Genomic DNA, 18606 nt, shown 5'->3' on the forward strand with positions numbered 1-18606 from the left:
TCCGAAGCACACAGCATACAGCGCTGCCTGTACTGATCCCCTGAGAGCTGGATCAGGCATACAGTTTGACAGGTTGAACACATTTAAAATCTTAAACCATGGGTGGACTGCTTTAAGTAGGAAGGTATCTGTGAGTATTTAAATTTTTCTACCCACTACACTGGCTAAGAAAAATCTAGGTTCCCACTACTGTTTCCATAAGCTTCTCTCCCAAGATTTACACACCTACTATGTATTTTACCAGTGTCTCTAAACCCCAAGCTCTACATGACAAATAGATATTCAGTTTGAAATGCTATGATATACTTCTATTTCATCATGTTTATTACAGATCTGCCACACACACTTCTTTTCTAATTTGTATTTGGACACGAGAACAACCATAGCCATAAGAACAGAGACAATATAACTCCCTCCTATTAAGATAAATAAAGTGTAATGCATACCAAATGAGAAAATGAAAGCATTATTACCATTGATGAGGGGCAGGCTCAAGGACTTTGAAGCTCCAGCACCCAGTTTTGAGCTGCACCACTGTTCTGAGTTTCAACATACCAACTACAGCAGTTCTTGCTCAGAGACCTCACCACGTCAAGCCTTGCTAAATACTGTTGCAGTTCTGCTATTTGGTTAAATGGAATTTGCGTAATCTGACAGATCAAAAGCTACAGATCCATGATTTCACAGAACTGGCAAGTGATGACATATGTTGGGGATAAAGGAAGGAAAGAAAGAGGATGCAGAAGGAGCTTGGCGTGAGGATAAATGACCTGATGTAAAAAGTGTATGCACACCTCACTCCAAACATCCTAACATTAGTGTTGGAAAAGACTGGGACTTGGATCTCCAGGAACACAGGCTTGACAGATATCAGTAATGTGCATCTTTTATCAAATCCTTTATACTTTCAGGTGATAGCAAATTTGAGTGCAGGACTCCAAAGTAAGTGGATTCCACTTACTAAGTTCTGCTTGAGCCCTTTTGCTGCAGCTACACCAGCAATGCCATACAAATGCACAAGTTGTCAGCTATACTGACAAAAAATGTAGCTTTCTCGATTTCCACTGAGATATGATAAGCATTTATCTCACTGGCAATGGCAGCAGAAGCAGCTCTTGTCCACTTAACCCTGGCACTGGCTTTCTTGTTGTGCCAGTGCAACTGTCTGTGGCCTCACATTGATCCAGAGGAGAGATTAAAAATCACAGAATCACAGAATGACTTGGGTTGGAAAGGACCTTAAAGATCAACTAATTCCAAGCCCCGTGCCAAGGGTAGGGGCATCTTTCAGTACACCAGGTTAGGGTTACTTACAGCCCCTTTCAACCTGGCCCTGCACACTTCCAGTGATGGGACATCCACAGCTTCTCTGGGCAACCTCTGCCAGTGCCTCACCACCCTCACAGTAAAGAATTTCTTCCTAATATCTAATCTAAACCTGCTCTCTTTCAGTTTTAAAATAACCCCTTTGTCAGACTATTTTTAACCAGGTGAGTCTCTCCATCCAGCTAATTGCACAATCCCACAAGAAGCAGGTAGGTGGGAGAGGGGAGTGCTTCTAGGTGTGGGATGGGTTCAGGGCTATGGGGTGCAGAGCTGCCTCTGAAGAACATCAGGGATGTGGTGTTTCCACCAGACCAGCTTCTAGCAGGAGTGATTCAACAAATGCTTCTGGTGTTGGATATGCTCTCCTCTCATTCCTGGAAACTGTTGTTTTCAGGAGGTACATTTCCTCAGTCCTTACTCACCAGGGGAGGCTCAGAGAGCTGAGGTCTGCAAGTGCTGCTGCTGGCTCTGGCAGAGTTAGCCTCTGGAGGGTGGGGAACATGATAGCACCGGGGGCCTTTTCAAAAGGGTGTTGCTATGGGCAACTACATATAGGAGAACGTAGGAAGTGGCTGAGAAAGCCAGGGAGATGGAGTAGAAACAACAGCCCAGCAGGAAAGCTCTCAGAGGAGGTAAAAATGTGGATAAAGTGACATCTCAAGCAGTTTGCTAGCAATTGCGAAAAATCACAGCCAATGTGCCAGTGGAATTGTTTATTGCTTCTGGAAGCAGATATGAGTTTTCTTCCTTCTTAAAATGAGGGTGCTGAGGTGCCTGTTCCTCTGTGGACAGGGAGCAGACAGAGACACAGCAAAGCAGTCAGCTCTGCACCTTCCTCTCCTGTCTTCTCTCCTCTTGTGAAAGATGAAGAGGAGCTGACATCTGCAGTGGGAGAGTTGTTCATCATGATTAATTTAATACCTTCCTCATTTCTAGTTGGGCACAATTTTTTGTGTTTTGTTGGTTTGTTTTTGGAACCATCATAACTCACTTCAAGTTTTTTTTTAGAGAAATTCAGTTTCTCTAAAAGCACTTGCAGAGTGTCTGACAGGCATTTGTGCAAGCCAGTTTAACCTGAGCGGTTCAGCTGTCCAGGAAAAGAGAACGTTACCTTCTGTGCAACCCTACTTTGAAGAAAAACGTTCTTTCTTTCTATTAACACAAAAACCAGCAGAAAAAGCTATTATACACCTGAATTTAAAAGCTGACTTTTACTTCCAGTTGTTTTCCAACTGTATTTAGGAGTGGAAGATGGACAACTCCATGCATGCCACCATACCTCAGCTTTGGTAACTTTCCTATGACTGTATATCACTGAGCCAGAAAGCACTGTGAAAGCAGGATATCAGCTCTGCCAGTGCTACTGCTGGAAACCTGTGACAGTGTTTTTCCTCTGTGTCCTCCAGTTCGCCTTTTCCTGCTGTCCTGGTTTCTCCCTTGGATACAGGCACTGGGAAACCAGGAGAGCAACACTGCTGCTTCCATCTCAAAGGCCACCTGGACAATCAAGTAATTGATTTTTCTTATTTTAATATTCCATCTCATTGCTGTTTCCTTTCTCTTCCCAGACCCAAGATAAAGCATTATCTTGTTTGCCTGCCAGCCAGTTCAGGAGGAGAGGGATGTCACACAACTAGGCTCTTTCGGGACACACTTGTTCAGATTAGACTCCATCCACCTCTGGTTTACATGATGGCAGCTCAGCTAAATCAACCTTTTTTTCAGGTATGGTGAATTATTCACTTTTTAACACAAACTCAAGTGAGACCAAAGACTCCTGGGATCATTTTCAGCCAAACATTATGCATGAGCAGTTTTAACTTTCCTGCTTTATGGTATTTCTTTTTAAGGCAAGAAATTGACTGCAAAAATAAACAAGAACTTATCCTGAAATTTTCAAGGAGATCTTTAATATAATGTAATTTATTTAAGTCTTCTATTTCCCAGAGAATAGAAGCAAGTTCTCTGAAGAAGTCATAGTGAAATAGTCAATGACAGTTTATATTTCATTGCCATTTTTCCAGTGAAGGATGATTTTATCCAATCCAAGCTTTAATAAATTGAAGTAATCATGTCAGGAACTGTCACATCTTCAGGTCTCCAAATATTTTCTAGCATCATTAAACAGGTACAGCAAGAATCTGCTAGCACCTCATAGAAAAAACTGAGATATCTTCTAACTAGGTGTGGTTCTACCTGAAGACCTCATTCAGCTTTCTTGCCCATTTTACTCCTTCTTGCATTTGATACAGGCATAATCTGCTAGAAATGAAGAATCTCATTTTCTTAAGATGTGAGTAGGCACTCAAAAAGCCTCCACCTGAAAGCCTCCACCACTTTGGCTGGGTGTGTGGAGGGACTGGTTCAGGTGGGGAGCTGCCACAGCTCACTGCACACCCACCGGCACCACTTGCCTCTCCTCCGCCTGGGTGTGGACAAGGACGGTGGCAGATGACCCGTTTGCTCCACTGCCAAACCCTGTGCAGACACTGACACCCAAATGAGTTTCTAGGAGGCTTCAAGATGCATCAGCTTAAAGATATTCCTAGAGGGTCAGTGCTAGAGAGGCAGTGCCAGAGCTGGCACTCTCCTGCTACCTAAATGAGGGAGGCAGAGCTCCCGACTGAAGACTTGTGCAAAAAAGAAGGATGTTTTCCTCTAGTTCCTCATTGCCTCCACAGAACTCAGTGAATTGATTAAGCAATAACTGAGTTTTCTGGTTTCTAGAAGTTCAATGGAAATACATAATCTGACTTGCAAAAAACAATTTTATTTTCCTTGCCACTAAAGCACTTATCGTGAGGACCTGCTATTAGTGCTTTTAGTGCTTGTGACTCAGAGAGGGAAGAAAACTGTTGGGTTGTTTTTTAAAGAAAATACTCAGAAAAGTGAGGGTTTATTACAAAAGTTCTGTAAAAGTTACTTTGATTCCTCAGAGTTCTTTCAAAATTACTAGAATGTGTGATCTATTCATACTTGCAACAATCACATGAAGATATCTTAGGAAATTCATGCTGTCTGCAGCCTAATACTGTTACTTGCTCCAAAACTCAATTTCCACTGATGTTCATGTTCTGAACAATGATATATTAGAGTTAACTGAGGGCAGCTCTAATGAGCACTTTAAGAGAAAAGCCTGTAGGTAGGTCCCTGTTAAAGCTTGGGTGACTCTCCAAAATCCAAACACAGCTTCAGTGGTAAAATGTACAGTTAGCAGTAAATGTATCAAGTATCCTGTGTTTTAGATTAAAAGGCAATTTTTTCAGGTTTTTTTTTTTCTGATGAAGACAGACTGAATTAAAACTTGTTTTCCAAGAAACAATTTTAAACCACTGTTCTCATGTATGGGCTACCACCACTATCAAGGGTTACTTTAATAGACTGTAGCCTTTCTGATTTCATTTTATAGTCTGACCATGGGCAAAGTTAAAAAGCATACCAAGTGCTAAAATGGCAATCATACAAAGTATACAGAGGATGATTTAATTTTATCACTAGCAATTTTGCTGTTACTATGGCAAGTGTGAAAGCATTCCTGTTATTTAAGGCAAGATTTTGCAGCGCTGCAAGTCCTCATCTCAGAGGTACTTCAACCCTTTTTTCATATAAGAATTACTTCTACATTCACCCTGACTTTTCCCTCGTGGAAAAACATTGCAAGCCCATGGCTGGTCACGGCTCTGAGGCTTTCAGGACAGCTTCAACACAGCATTTGGATTTGATCCTGTCTGAAACTGCATGCACGAACTGGCTCTCCTCCTGGTTTTGTCCTTGGCCAGGAAGGATGAAATTGGACCACAACTGGATCTTGAATTTTGCCAAGGGAGTAGTTCAGTAAAGAATTCACCCAAGAAACAGAAAACATCATGAGAGTGTGAAAAAAAAAAAAGAAATTATACGTGGAAGAAGAAGTATAAACTCAAATAACTATTTTAATTAAATAAATTCATTAAATTAATTAAAATAATTAAATTAACCTGTTTAATGTTAGAGAAATATGTCCCTCTGGAGGAAATAACAAGAAAGGACGGAGCCTTCCACAATAAAAAGAGAAGCTGATTCGCCACATCAAACTATTTTATCATTAAAAAGACATAGACCTGAGTAGCAATCGAAATAATTAACAAATGCTAGAACAAAAATAACAGGAGAAAAGAGTCACCTTACGGTGCAGGGTAAGGTGCTATATATAATTTAAAGTAAGCACTTATGTTATCTGCTGGAGCTGGGGGTTCAGAGTGTGCAGCTCAGTGAAGCCCTAGTCCACATCACTGGTGTGATCCCATCACAGTTATCCTCAGTTGTGGGTTTCTCAGCGTAGGGGAAAGAGGATTAGGAATAAAAAAAAATTATGAAAAGCACAGTAAAACTGCTGAATGTAGAGAGACTGAAAAGGCTCTGGTTGTTAAATATGAACGGAAGGTATACTATGATAAAAATAAAAAGATACAGTGTAAAGAAAGTGAACCATTATTTCTTATTTTTCTAATCCAAGAACAAGAGAGTATTTCTTTAAACACAATACAAATATTGAAGAAGAAAATATTTTTGCATTATATAAATCATCAGAGATGGGGATTGCACTTTACCACACACTTGCACAAAGCAACCCAGAAGTGGGAATGAGAACTCTATACACTCCTGCAATTTAAATATGAATAAACTCCAAAGGTCATCTCATCTATTACTCCACTCAGAGCAAGGCTGAGTGAGGTTGTCTAATTGCTTAGTAAGATCCAAAAGGCACTAAAATAACTTGCTGCTAACATATAGTCTGAAGCTTTCTCGGTTCTCCTGGCACATCCTTTGCTCTTCTTCAGACAGAGGGCAAACTGCTCCCTCTGCCTTTGCAGGTTTCTTTCATATAGTGAAAGACTCTTATCCCATTTACTCTTCCTCTTTCTTTCTTCAGCACATTAAGCCTTCAGTTTTGACTAACAGGTGGTCTTTTAAGGCTCTGATCATTCTCAGTCATCTGCTCTGGACTATCTTAAATGTAGTTCCACTTTTTTCTTGCGGTGCAGCATCCAGAACTGGGGAGTGCTCCACTAACTGCAAACAGCGTCTGAGCAGACAGCAGTGCTTGCTTTGCAAGACTTACTTGAATATTCTTGCTTATACACTACAGAGGGAGACCTTCCTTTCTTTTCCAGTAAAGTATTTCCTCATGTTTAGTTTGTGATCCTCCATAATGTCAGGTGTTGTTGATGAAGAATTTCTATACAACACATTGTTCAGCTCCTACACTTGCCTACTTGGTCGTTCTCCAGTGCAGGATTTTGCATTCCCATGTATTAGATCTTACCCCCTTCTTGCAGATCTTGCCTCCAATTTGAGTTCTCATCCTGCCACTACAAAGGCTTGCACCCCTCCCACAGTTATGGCATAGTAAGGAGTTCAGTATGGAGTTCATATGAGTTCAGTAAGGAAATTATGTCCTTTTTCATTGAAAGACTTCCAGCAAAAATACTGACTAATTGTACTGGGACCAGATTACCCAGCTGAGGACCACCATCTGATCTACGTACACACACTCACAGGGATGACTTCTGTTTGCACAGAGTTCTGCAAACAGATTATACTCACTTTACAGTAATTTACTCTGTGTTTGCATGAAAAGCCAAGTGAGACGGTGTCAAAATTTGGGCTGAAATGATGAATGGTTTATTTTCCTACTGAAAAGGCCCTCTGCCTTGTCTAGAAATAAATTAATTCATGTAGGCCATCCCTCATACACTTTCATGGTTTTGCCCACTATTTTCTTTCTGCTCAAGTTTTCGCATCTTATGTAGTCCCTGTAAATGCAGAGATCCAAGCTTCAGACTTCCCTTTTCCCTGACTTTGCAATTACATAGGGGTAAAAACTAGCAAAACACATCAGGAAACTTGGTTTTTTTGTCAGAATAGTCTAAAACTGGAATTATCTAAAATTAAGAATACTGAAGTGTGACCAGGCAGGAATTTCCAGTGGGGAAAAAGTTCAGAGAAGCAAGAGACAATCGTTCACAGAAAGCAAACAAAAACACCCCAAAATGGTTAACTTGAGGAATTGTTACCTAGCATGCCCAACCTCACCTGATTCTCAGACTGGTTCTTTCTTCTTCCTACCTGAGATTCATTGCTCACAAAAAAATATAAAAAACCAGAAATTTTTTTGAATAGAAGAAACTTATTTTTCAAAAGAATATTTTCTAACTATTTCTATGGAACATTCCCCTCCTCCCCAATCTAATACCAGTAACAAAGTTACTGGTGTTTAAAAGTTACAGTTGTAACTTTTAAATAGCTCTCATCAAGCTATTTGAATGCTCCAATTTATTCCAGATATCTTTTCAATCGATAAAAAAAGTTTCAGAAAATTTGAGATTTTTAAAAAAAGCTCATTTTAAAAAATATTTTTGTTGTTATTTGGAAAATGTGTTTTTTACTTAATTTGTTTCTTTTTATTGCAAAGAGACAATACAAATTGGAGGGTTTTTTTCCAAAAAATAATCCATATCTGGCAAAATTATCAAATATACATGAATATACATTGTTATATACAAGTTATATACTATGAAATAGTATATATTACACCATAGCATAACATAGCATATAACATCTCCTGAACTAGGTACTTAATTATTTTATAAAATGATCACAATTTAGTTAAGAACATTTTCTTTTTAAATAGAAGTTGGTCAATTGACAAAATTGCATTTGTCACGGCTTAACTTGTCAAGATATTGCATAATTGTTTCTGACTTTTTTTTTTCAGGGAAGTTACTCTCTGATCTGTAAGCGCTTGCTGCATTTCAGCGCTCGGATAACAGTGACTCTCTGTCTGTCTGTCACCACAACAGTCACTGGCCCACTTCAAATCTGCCTTTGAAGCTGTTACTAATATTTTGGCATTTTCTTTCTTTATAACTCCCACTGTGTATTTACCTATTTTATGTCTACTGCTTATTGCATGTCTCTTAACTAGCTTATGATTTCTTCAGCAAACTATGCCCACGTGTTCCCTGACAATTTAAGATAAACTCCATCCTTCCTCTTCCAGGAAAGCAATCACAAAATATTTTCCCATAGATTTCTGATGCACTTCTAAACTTCTACCTGCTCATTTTCAGTGGATAACTTCACAGTCTTTTATTGCCTTTCCATCTTCTTTAGGTTCCAAGTGAGTAAGTGGTTATTTCATACACAGCAAGAAGTAAAGCCATCACAAGAGGCAATAAATATTGCTAAGCTGAAAACCTCCAAATGGTCCAATTTGTCTGTTTGCCTGTCATTTAAGCTTATACTGTGAAACAAATGCTTCATCACTGCATGGGGAGATGCGTGATGACAACCTCATGAAGATGAGCATTTTTCGTGACTGCCTTTTACCCTGGCAGAATATCACAAGTTATTTCTTTTTGGTTAGAGAGCTTTTTAGGGAAGCAGGGAACGCTAGACCATTAATCCTACCATTGTAAAGGCCAGGGGCTCAAATCAACAACATTCACAACATGTTGCAAAACAACATGAAGAATTTATGTATAACAACGTCTTCACCCCTCAAAAATACTTCATAAGCATTTACCATATACACATATATTTGTACATATCTTATGTATCTCTTATATTATTTCTTAAAAGCATACAAGCATTTTTTAGTTTGTACTTGCAATGTGTACTTTGCTGATTCATAAAATATATTCTCTGAGAACCTCTGACTGCTTGGAGCAACACCTCAGGTGTGCTCACGTCTTGCCCCCATGTGGAGCCAGACCTGGACTCAAGTGAACTTTATAGTTCCTGCTCCTTAGTTTACTTAACCCTTCAAGATCCTATGCCTGTCAGTCTTTGCATTGCAAATTTTGTTTTGGTGGTAAAAATAGAATATAATTACTGAATGCTTTGCATCTGTTATAATTTGTATTATTGTATTATAATTGAAGTATTGTTTTATTAGCAAACTCAGACATCTTCAGATGCATGTCAGCCCACAAAATATGAGCTAAATTTAGCCCTTTTCAACAATATCATTGCACAGAAGAAATTCAACCTTCTTTCCTTTTCCTGCTCACATAGGTGCAGACAGATTGTATGGTGCAACATGCAAGATCTCTATTGCATGGCCAGCTGACATCATGTAGTAGTAAAGACAATAATTTCTGAGCTGAAACAGTATAATGGGCTTTTTGTGTGGTACAGTTATCAACAATTTCCTATCGAAATAACACCAAATACGTATGTTATTATTAACAAGGGCCTGATCTGGCAAGCTTTAACTGAAGTAGTGAGGTATCTGTGACAGGGAGCATATGTTTCTCTTGCAGAATTTAATTGTTCTGTTCAGCTGACGTACAGGAAGAGAAAGACATTAGAGAAATATTGGGCTTGAGTGGCATTAGCACAACTTTGCTAATATGATGCAGGTATACATGGGTCTTGGTTCTTTGCAAAGAAATCTTTAGGCAAACAAGAGATGTTCATCCAGTGAAGTCAATCTACCTCTATTTCCGTTTCTACTTTGAATTACTCCTGCAAGGAGAGACGAGTAGTGCTTATCAATGGCCAGAAGGCAATAAATGCTTCTCTTCATGCTGAAACATTAAGCCAGTGTTTCTTCTATTCACGTCCAGATGCTGTGGAGGTGGGATGTAAAGATCCCACATAATTTAAAAGGCATGGGGAAGTCCTGCAGTCCTAACCATACTCCCACGTTCCTGCCTGCCGAGGCATTCATCACTTTCACTCTGAGAAGAGGAAGCCCCAAATATCACTGCAGTATGAGATCAAATTTGGAACGACAGAAAGATCTGCAGGAAAACATCACTTCAGAGCTAACGAACCACTAATTTTCAGCATCTTGCAAATCATCCTTGACTTTATATAAATGGGAACTCTGAGGTGTCTGAAACTCAGATCATAGCATAGTCCACTTCAATTTTAATGTTCAAGACCATCTGTATCAAATTGACAGCAATATCTTGGTTGCCACATCTGCTCAAGTGTGAAAACTAATTTCAGGGTCTAGCCCATTGCATGGAGATAATGAAGTCCATAAAGTTCAAGAGGAAAATTTTATTCTAATTTTCTACTTAAAATATGTTGTCAAGGCACCTTTGCAAGATGACACTCTTTGCAGTATTGTAAATACCTCAGTCAAGTCATACCTTTGAGCACTACCTGGCAAGTGTAGCTTGCTGATTTCTTGGCATATTTCCCATGCCAAAGCATTGAGTTAATCTTAAGATATTTCAGGATTAAATACAAACCACTACAACTAACACAACTGGATGTATCATCATGAAAACATTAAATGATCCATTCCTTACAGACATTTCTTTCCTTCAGATCTCATGGTAACTTTTAAGAACAAAGCATCAGTTCTGAAGGAATATATACAGTAATATAGAGTTCGGAATAAGGAAAAAATATGGAATACAAAGTTGTGTAGGTCAGAAACTGTGACATCATTTCCTTTTGCCCTTCTCTATTATGAACTGACCAGCAAAAAATAAAAGTGTTGATGAGTTTTCAAATTCAGGACTTTCTAGACTTAGGTAATTAACCATCTGGCTCTAATCTAAGAGTGAAGACCTGTGGCTCAAAACACATTCACTTCCCAGCAATAATCAATGCCACTGCCTCTATTGGTGAAGATTTAAAATCACAATTAACAGCAAGTTTCACCTCCCAATGCACTGAGCAAGAACATTAGCATTGTAAAATGCACAATCACCATTTTTTTTCCTAATGGCAGAGTGCCAACGTTTACCTTTGGTCTCCAACAGCAGAGCTATTTCATTGTTGTAACTAATTCATTGTTATATGGCTCCTGAAGTGAGGATAGAAGTCTTAGGATGACTTGCATTTCAGTATGGAAACCGGGAGAACCTGAGAGCTGCAAACTCGTCTTCACACACTCCTATTGTCACAGGTACAGGACCGCATTAGCAGTGACATTCTCCTAGCAACTAACAAAGTTACAAGAACAGCAGGCTTTCTTGCCTATGCCTGCAATACTATTCTTTCTAGCTGGTACTTTATATTGGTTCTAAATGGTGGTTCCATATTTTTGAAATTATAAGTACCTGGATAAATCAGTGTATTTTTTTCATTCTTTACATTTCAAGGCTGATTATTTATCCTGGATTTTCCCTGTTGGATACTGAAAGCTCTGATAATTTATGAGCACCAGGATTAAATCGGGGGATGGAAAACTGAAAATCTCCACAGAATTTCCCTCAAGTGACTCAAAGGCTGCTTTCTCCAGTAACTCTTTTCTTAAAATTGCTGAGAAAGATCCATCGTGTTCTTGATTTTCATTAAATGTGATCATGAGCGATGTCTAAGAGCCAAAGATGATTCACCAATTTTTTGGTGAATCATGAAGTTTTTTCACAGTCCCATAATAATGAGAAGAAATGGATTTTTTCAGCAGAAAAAATGGTGCAGGTATCAATAATGATGTCAGATTATAATGTCTGAGAGATGAAAGTACAGTTTCATCTCACTCATTTTCATAAAATATTTCAGTTTTGTCTTAGTCACTTTCAAGTTTTAATTCAAGTATGAATATCCACAGTCTATATTCTTCCTGCTTATCCATTATATTCTAGTTTATTTAGATTATTATTTACAAAGCAAAACCATTTTTAGACAAAGATCATGGTTTCCCTGTCTAATTCTGTCATGAGAAGCCTTCTATACCTCTGTTGAGCCTATCAATGTACATTTACATAAAACATGTTAACACCAAAAAACATTCTTGCCATGCCAGTAACTAACAACAAAGCAATTACACCCACAAATACACTGTGAAGTTCAAGGCTTTCAGAAATCTAAAGAAAAGCTTGGCATAGGAAAGCCCTGTAGTGATAGAAACTGGGAGGGGAAAAAGTATATAGATATATATGGTATTAGTTGGGCTTTCAAATAAAATGGAGTTTATGTGACAACCTGCCTATGCCTCTGATTATCAGTCAGTCATATTCTTCTTGACTAATTTTTGGAGCTGTTGATAAGCCTCTGTCACATCTGAAACTGGGCTAGAAGTCTCCCAAGATAATTATGATCCTACAGATTTTCTGAAAATAAGAGTTCTTCTGTATATTTTGCTTAACTGAGATCAGCATATTCACATCGCCCAGCATTTAGCAATGTAGCTCTTGATAAGTCAGCACGTGCTGATTTTTGTGAAATGAAGGGGATCAGAAGATACTCAGTGTTTCCTGGAGCAAGAGTTGGTTGAGGGAATAAAAGGAATAAATTAAAGGAAATTGAGTTCAGGTAAAAAATTAAAAAGAAATCTGACAGAACTGATAAATTCTTAATTTTCAATAAATCCTAGGAAACATCTAGGCCATTTGGGATATCACATACTCCCAGTTCAGTTGAAATCTAAGTTACAACCTCTGCTTTGTTTCCTGAAGTTACTGCCAGATGTGCCAGTGCACCTGATACAACTAGAACCATCTCCAAAATAACCCCTAAAATCAGTTTCTCTACATGGACTACACAGTCATACTGGTCATCATGTCTCTATGACTTTGATCAGATACACATATTTTGGTGTTCAGTACAGGAGCATTACTCCTGCCTTTTGATTACCTACCAAACACAGAAGTCAGATAAATCATACATATTGCTTCTACATGAAAACATACTGTCTGCAAACAGGAAAATCTCATATCAAACATTGATAAATTTGAGGAAAATTTTGCAGATTTGGTTTATTTCTATTTACTACTTCACTTTTGCGTAGGTGTGTAAATGAATGCAGGTTGCCTATAGCATGGTGTGTCAAATATACATTCATACAGAGGTGACACAACAGCCTGGGCAGCCCTCCTCCATAACTTCTGTGAAGGAAGGAGCCTGTAAGATTAGAAATCTTCATTTCTTAGTGCTGATGCACTAAAAAAAAGCAATTTTTACCCAAGTCTAAGCTAATATCACAGCCTGGCACCTGCAGATTAACACAGTCTGTAGCCACGATGGCCCTGGCAGTACATCAAGGAAGTCCCTGGCAGTGCAGCCCCCTGTGCCAAGACCTTGTGATACAAGGGCAGGAAGCCACACAGTTTACACTTCACACTTCAGGCATACAGTTGAGTAATGACCATGAAACTGTTATTGCCACGGTTCATTATGTTATGTCAAAGCGGACAATGATTGTTTTTTCAACAAAATACTCTTAATTTAATGAAACTGAACTGATATCCATTACAATCCAGAAAGGTTCAAAGGAGATAATAGTGTCTGAAATGCTGCAGGGCTGCTGTTTTTATTGCTGATTTGTGCATGTTTTGACAGTAATCACTGAACCCTTTGATGGTTCCAGAGGTTCCCATGGTGCTGCTATGAGTAGTTTTGGCAGATTTTGCAGTTCTCAGATCAACAGCAGGAGGATTTACTCACCAGCAAGTATTAGGTTTATTCTTTTCTTCACACATCAGAGCTTCAAGCTTATTTTTTTTTTCACAATAGTTTAAAAAGAAAATTTTAAAAGTAAAATTAGATGGATATTAAAAACTTGAAATTAATAATCTAAAAAACAGCTATTTTTTTCTCCTGAGGTTGTTTGTGGTTTTACAGAATACTTCACTTGTTTCACCTCACTTTAAGAAATGATATTATCAAGAAAACCAGCCATACTTCACTGTCCTATGAAGAAATAAATGGAGGAAAAAAAAGCAAAAAAGAAGTTTCAAGTACATTTATTATATGTTTTGTGTGTCTTTGCAGAAGAAAAAAATTAAATCCATTTCTGCAGAGACCTGTTTATATTTTTTACTTGACCCTAGTAAAAAAGTAAGTCGTTCCGTTACTGCAGGGTCATTACAGAGGATGTGTAAAATCAAGCACTTGCATAAATTTGGACTGTATTTCAGATTGTATTTCATTGTTTCTCCACAAAATAGCCAATGCACCTAAATATCAGTTGCCGTGAATACCCTACAGCAGTTCAGCCTGACTATCCAAACCTTGTGTTCTAGAAGTCATGCAAAGAGACCCAGAGTCATAGAATATTCTGAGTTGGAAAGGATGACTCTCTTTGCATCCTTGACTTCTATTTGCTGACTTTATTAGATACTGGCAATTACAAATTCTGTTCAGAATCACAAGTGGTGGTGTCCAATTTTATTGCATACAGTGGGCGAGGACTGAAGTAACCAAGCATCTGGGAAGTCAGAAGCTTCAACTCTAAGTCCTATTTGACCACAGGGAGGTTTAAAGCATTGCTTTTGTTCCCCAGAGCAGTATCTAAACCACCAACTTGAACACAAGGTTGGGACCAATCCTTTTCTGTCCCTTCTTAGGGACCTGGGCCATGGTGCAGACCATAACAGGAGGAGGAATGGAGTATGGACGCAGAGCTGCCAGGGAAGGTGATTGTGTCACCTCTACTCTTTCATTTTACTAGTATAGCAAAGTGCTCACACTAATTGTCACCACTTATGACTGCTGTTAAAGGAGTCATTTTTCATCCCTGCCCTAGGAAAATGAGGTTCTTCATATGAATCTACTCCTGGAAAAACCCCTTCTGTTAGTTCCTTAGCTTGTCCCACAAGACAGCGGGCTCAGGTAAAAGCCCCAGAGAGCTTCTCCAGAGCTCTGTTCCAGAGAAGTACTCTTCAGAGAAGCCAAAATGCAGTCCAACACAGCCCAAAAGCCTCAGTCATGCCTGTGCTGCCATCAAGGGCGAGGTAATGGTTAGGAACAAATGATCAAGAAGACAACAAGGAAAGAAGAAGGGGTAGGAAAGGAAGATTGGGTGCAAAGTCTGTGGCTGTTGAAATCAACTACATATGAAATGGAAAAGCCATTCATAGTAGTGTCTGTTGGACTCCTGCTGACTTCAGACTCCACAGCTTTACTGAGTCCTGCAATAAAAAACAAGACCCAGGGAGGTTCTGAGAGGGATATTCTTCTCCACATGGACCAGTTGCAAATACTACACTCTCCATTTTAGAAACAAACCTCAGCTACTTCTTCTATTTGACCAAAACTGAATTCATTATTTTAGAAAACAAAACCTAACCAGTTCATGGTATTTCATGGTCTGACCCAGTGTTTAATTATGCATCTACTCTGCTGAGTATCTTATTCTTCTATGTTGCTTAGTTGTGTGGGATCTTGTATAGATTTACTTTTTGGAAGTCTTCTGGAAGGGCAAGTGCTAAAGACAATACATTGCTAGAAAATTAGTAGTCATATGGTTCAAAAGCACTTGCCATTCTTTCAAAATGGCTGTTACTCCAAGTACCTAAAAGTTGGTTTTGATGTAATTGAAGCTTTTGCTTCTCTCTATAGGCCTTTGATCACCTCCTAATTAATGAAATAATGACAATCAATTACGTTTACATCTAATGCAAAGCATGTTCTTAAAGTTTGTCATTACCCACCTTCCTTTCTTGCATGAATATTTTCTGCATCACTGCTGCTGGGAGCATCAACAAGTAAAGTTATTCCACTTAAATATTTTTATTAAGCAGCAATTATATGTGAAGAGCTGAAATGTCTGCAGAACTCCTGACTCTTAGGAAGCTTCATTAAAACAAAGTTTACAAAATACTTAAAATGCAACAGGATCCTGTTGTTTTGCTCTGGACAAAGTCTCATTAAAACAATGAAAGGGGACTACACACCTCTCATGGTCTACATCCGTGTTTGATCACTGGTTTGGGTTATCTGTTCTCTGAGTCAAAGCCCTGCAAGAGCACAAGCCCCAGAACGGTGGGGAGGGCTGACTTCACTGTCTTATGTTCATGTTGATCAGCACTGTTGGGTTTTTTGCCAAGGAGAATTTGAATTTAGTTCTGTGGTTAAGACAGAGGCTTCTGACTTCCTCTATGGAACAAAAAAGTTTGTTTTTTCTGGATTCAAGTAAGATTCCATTGGCCACCATAGATGAACTTCACCAGGCAGAACGCACTGACTTCTTACTAAGTCCCATAATAGTTACTTGACTTGAAGAAAAGCCCTTGTTGCCAGAGGCTTGATTAGTTTCTAATTTTAAAAAAGGGTATCTTTTAAAAATGAAAAACAATAACGGAACAAAGAAAGAAAATTACTTATATTCTAATTGTTTCTCTGTAGTAGAATTAACTAGGAATTTTCTAACAAAACATTTTTTCATGGGATACAACAAAGCTTCAAACCCAAACGATTCACGGAAACATTTTGGTTTTGACATAGTTTTCCCAAAACAGAAACAGGATTCTGACAGTTGAGAAGCCATCTTCCTTAGTGGTCTGCTAAAAACCCCTGTTTCCTTGTGTGTGGCTCAGAGACAGCCCTGCTCTGTGTGTTGTCTGGTGACAAGTAAGAGACCAAGCAAGAGTTTGTCACAGAGCCGGAGGTTCATGACAGCCCAGCTGTGCTGGCAGCTCTCAGACACAAAGCACTTCTTAGGCTTCCCTTGGCATGGGGAAAAACTACCCTTATTCCAGGAAAAGGTCTCCAACTGTCCCAATACCAGAAACGCTCCAAACCCCACTCCTTTTCAGATTCAGCAAGTGGAGTCCTTGGGGCACTTGGCAGCACGCAGAACCCCTGACATGACATATCTGTCTGCTCCATGTCGCTCTGAAAAATGAGGAAAAAACCAAGTATTCCTGCAGATAACTTTTGTATACGATCTGTAGAAACTTTTGGAGCCTCTGTGCAAATATTATCTTGAGCCTGAACTAGCTCCACTAGGTCACCTGTAACTCCTTTGAACATGGTGCTAATTGCAAACTCTCCTGTTGCACTCTGAGCACCAACACTGTGCCTTGGGACAGTTGCAGAGTTAAGGGGTTTAGTGGGCCAGTTACTGACTACCAGCAAGCTCCTTTCTCAAAGAGTATCTGGTTTGTAAATAGTTCTGCTAAGAAACACATTTTATACATTAGTCTGTATTAAGCAGTAGCATTGCAGAAATGAAGTCACAGATATTCTGCAGCCTAATTTACCATTAAACAAAGTGATGACCAAATGTTTGGATTTACAAGAGCTCAGATAAAGAGAAATACTCATTATTTCAGGTCAGAAGATGAAATTCAGCTGCTGTCAGGAGACTTAATACTCACCTCTGTGTTATCTGGACTCCATATTTTTAGCATTACAGCAGAATAAAGGGCCAGGGCCCACGAGGCATTACATGGAAAATAAGATTTACAGAACAGAACTGAAGAGTGAGGGAAAAAATATCTTTGTCAAAAACAAGTCCTTCCTCAGCTACAAGAGGCATAATTCCAAGGCAGTGGGGGAATAGTGGACTGGATACTGAGAGACAGTAAGACAGATACCCCATTTCTGATTAAAGGAGACTTAGAATAGCCAGTATTAGCAAAAAACTTCTACATACTGCTTTGATGATAACATCTTCCTTCTCACAAATCACAGGCATCAACCATGGCATGAGGGTTCAGTTTTCCCAGTTATATAGTTTGGGCACAGCTCCAGTTAGTAGATAGGATAACAGTCAGAACAGCAAGGGGTGGGGAGAACAAGGGACTGTATTTTTAACCAAGATGCAAGTAAGATGAAAGGTAAATAAATGATGTGATTCTAATGCTTCAGCCAAACCAGACAAGTCTCCCCTGCTGTGCATACTCATTGTTTTCCTGTAAATTCGTAGCCCTTTACATTTATTTCTTTCTTCCACAGCTATTTTAACTTACAGCTTAGTCACTTGACCCTTCTAATATCATAGCAAGGCAAAATCCGGCTTCTGACACCCACAGTCTCCTTGCTGCAGACAGCTGTACCTCGGACCTGCACTTGGAGCATGTGCTGGGAAGCGCTGTGGAAGTCAGAGCAGCGTTTCTGCTCACCCATATTTCTTGCTTTCATTTCACTCTCCGCTGACCAAGTGCTAATTCTCTGTCACCTCTAAGATATCTCAAACTAACACTTTAATGTGTTTCATGCTTTTGGGGTTTTTTTTTATTACTCATTTTGTCAGGAGTAGACATGATTTTGTCAGGATTGCAAACACTTACCAATGCTCTCCCTTTAATCTGCTGGGGAGGTAATTCTGAGACTGTTGTATCTCACAGCTCTAGAAGCAAATAAACATGTAGAAAAATGACCTGATATTTTTGTATGCTTCTAGATACTCATTTTCATGTTTGATTTGGGCTACTCCCTATTACTTTGTTTTCATGAAACATGTTCTGTCATGGAAAAAAAATATCTGTTTGCAATTGAAAGTGCTGTTGATATAATGCATTGCTCTAGGAAAAGAAAAAAAAAAAGAGATGAAAACCCACAAATTTTAGTTATTTATTCTAACCAGCACTACCCTAGTATGCT

General features: G+C 39.0%; 1 protein-coding gene across 1 annotated transcript in view; it reads right to left on the bottom strand.

Moving 5' to 3' along the window:
- The window catches only part of KCNK13 (potassium two pore domain channel subfamily K member 13), a 58755-nt gene that overhangs the window by 26266 nt on the left and 13883 nt on the right, over positions 1 to 18606 (bottom strand). The window lies entirely within an intron of this gene.

Source organism: Myiozetetes cayanensis, unplaced genomic scaffold, assembly GCF_022539395.1.
Source record: "Myiozetetes cayanensis isolate MyiCay16 unplaced genomic scaffold, myiCay2020 scf6-25, whole genome shotgun sequence".
In the NCBI taxonomy this organism is placed as follows: domain Eukaryota; kingdom Metazoa; phylum Chordata; class Aves; order Passeriformes; family Tyrannidae; genus Myiozetetes; species Myiozetetes cayanensis.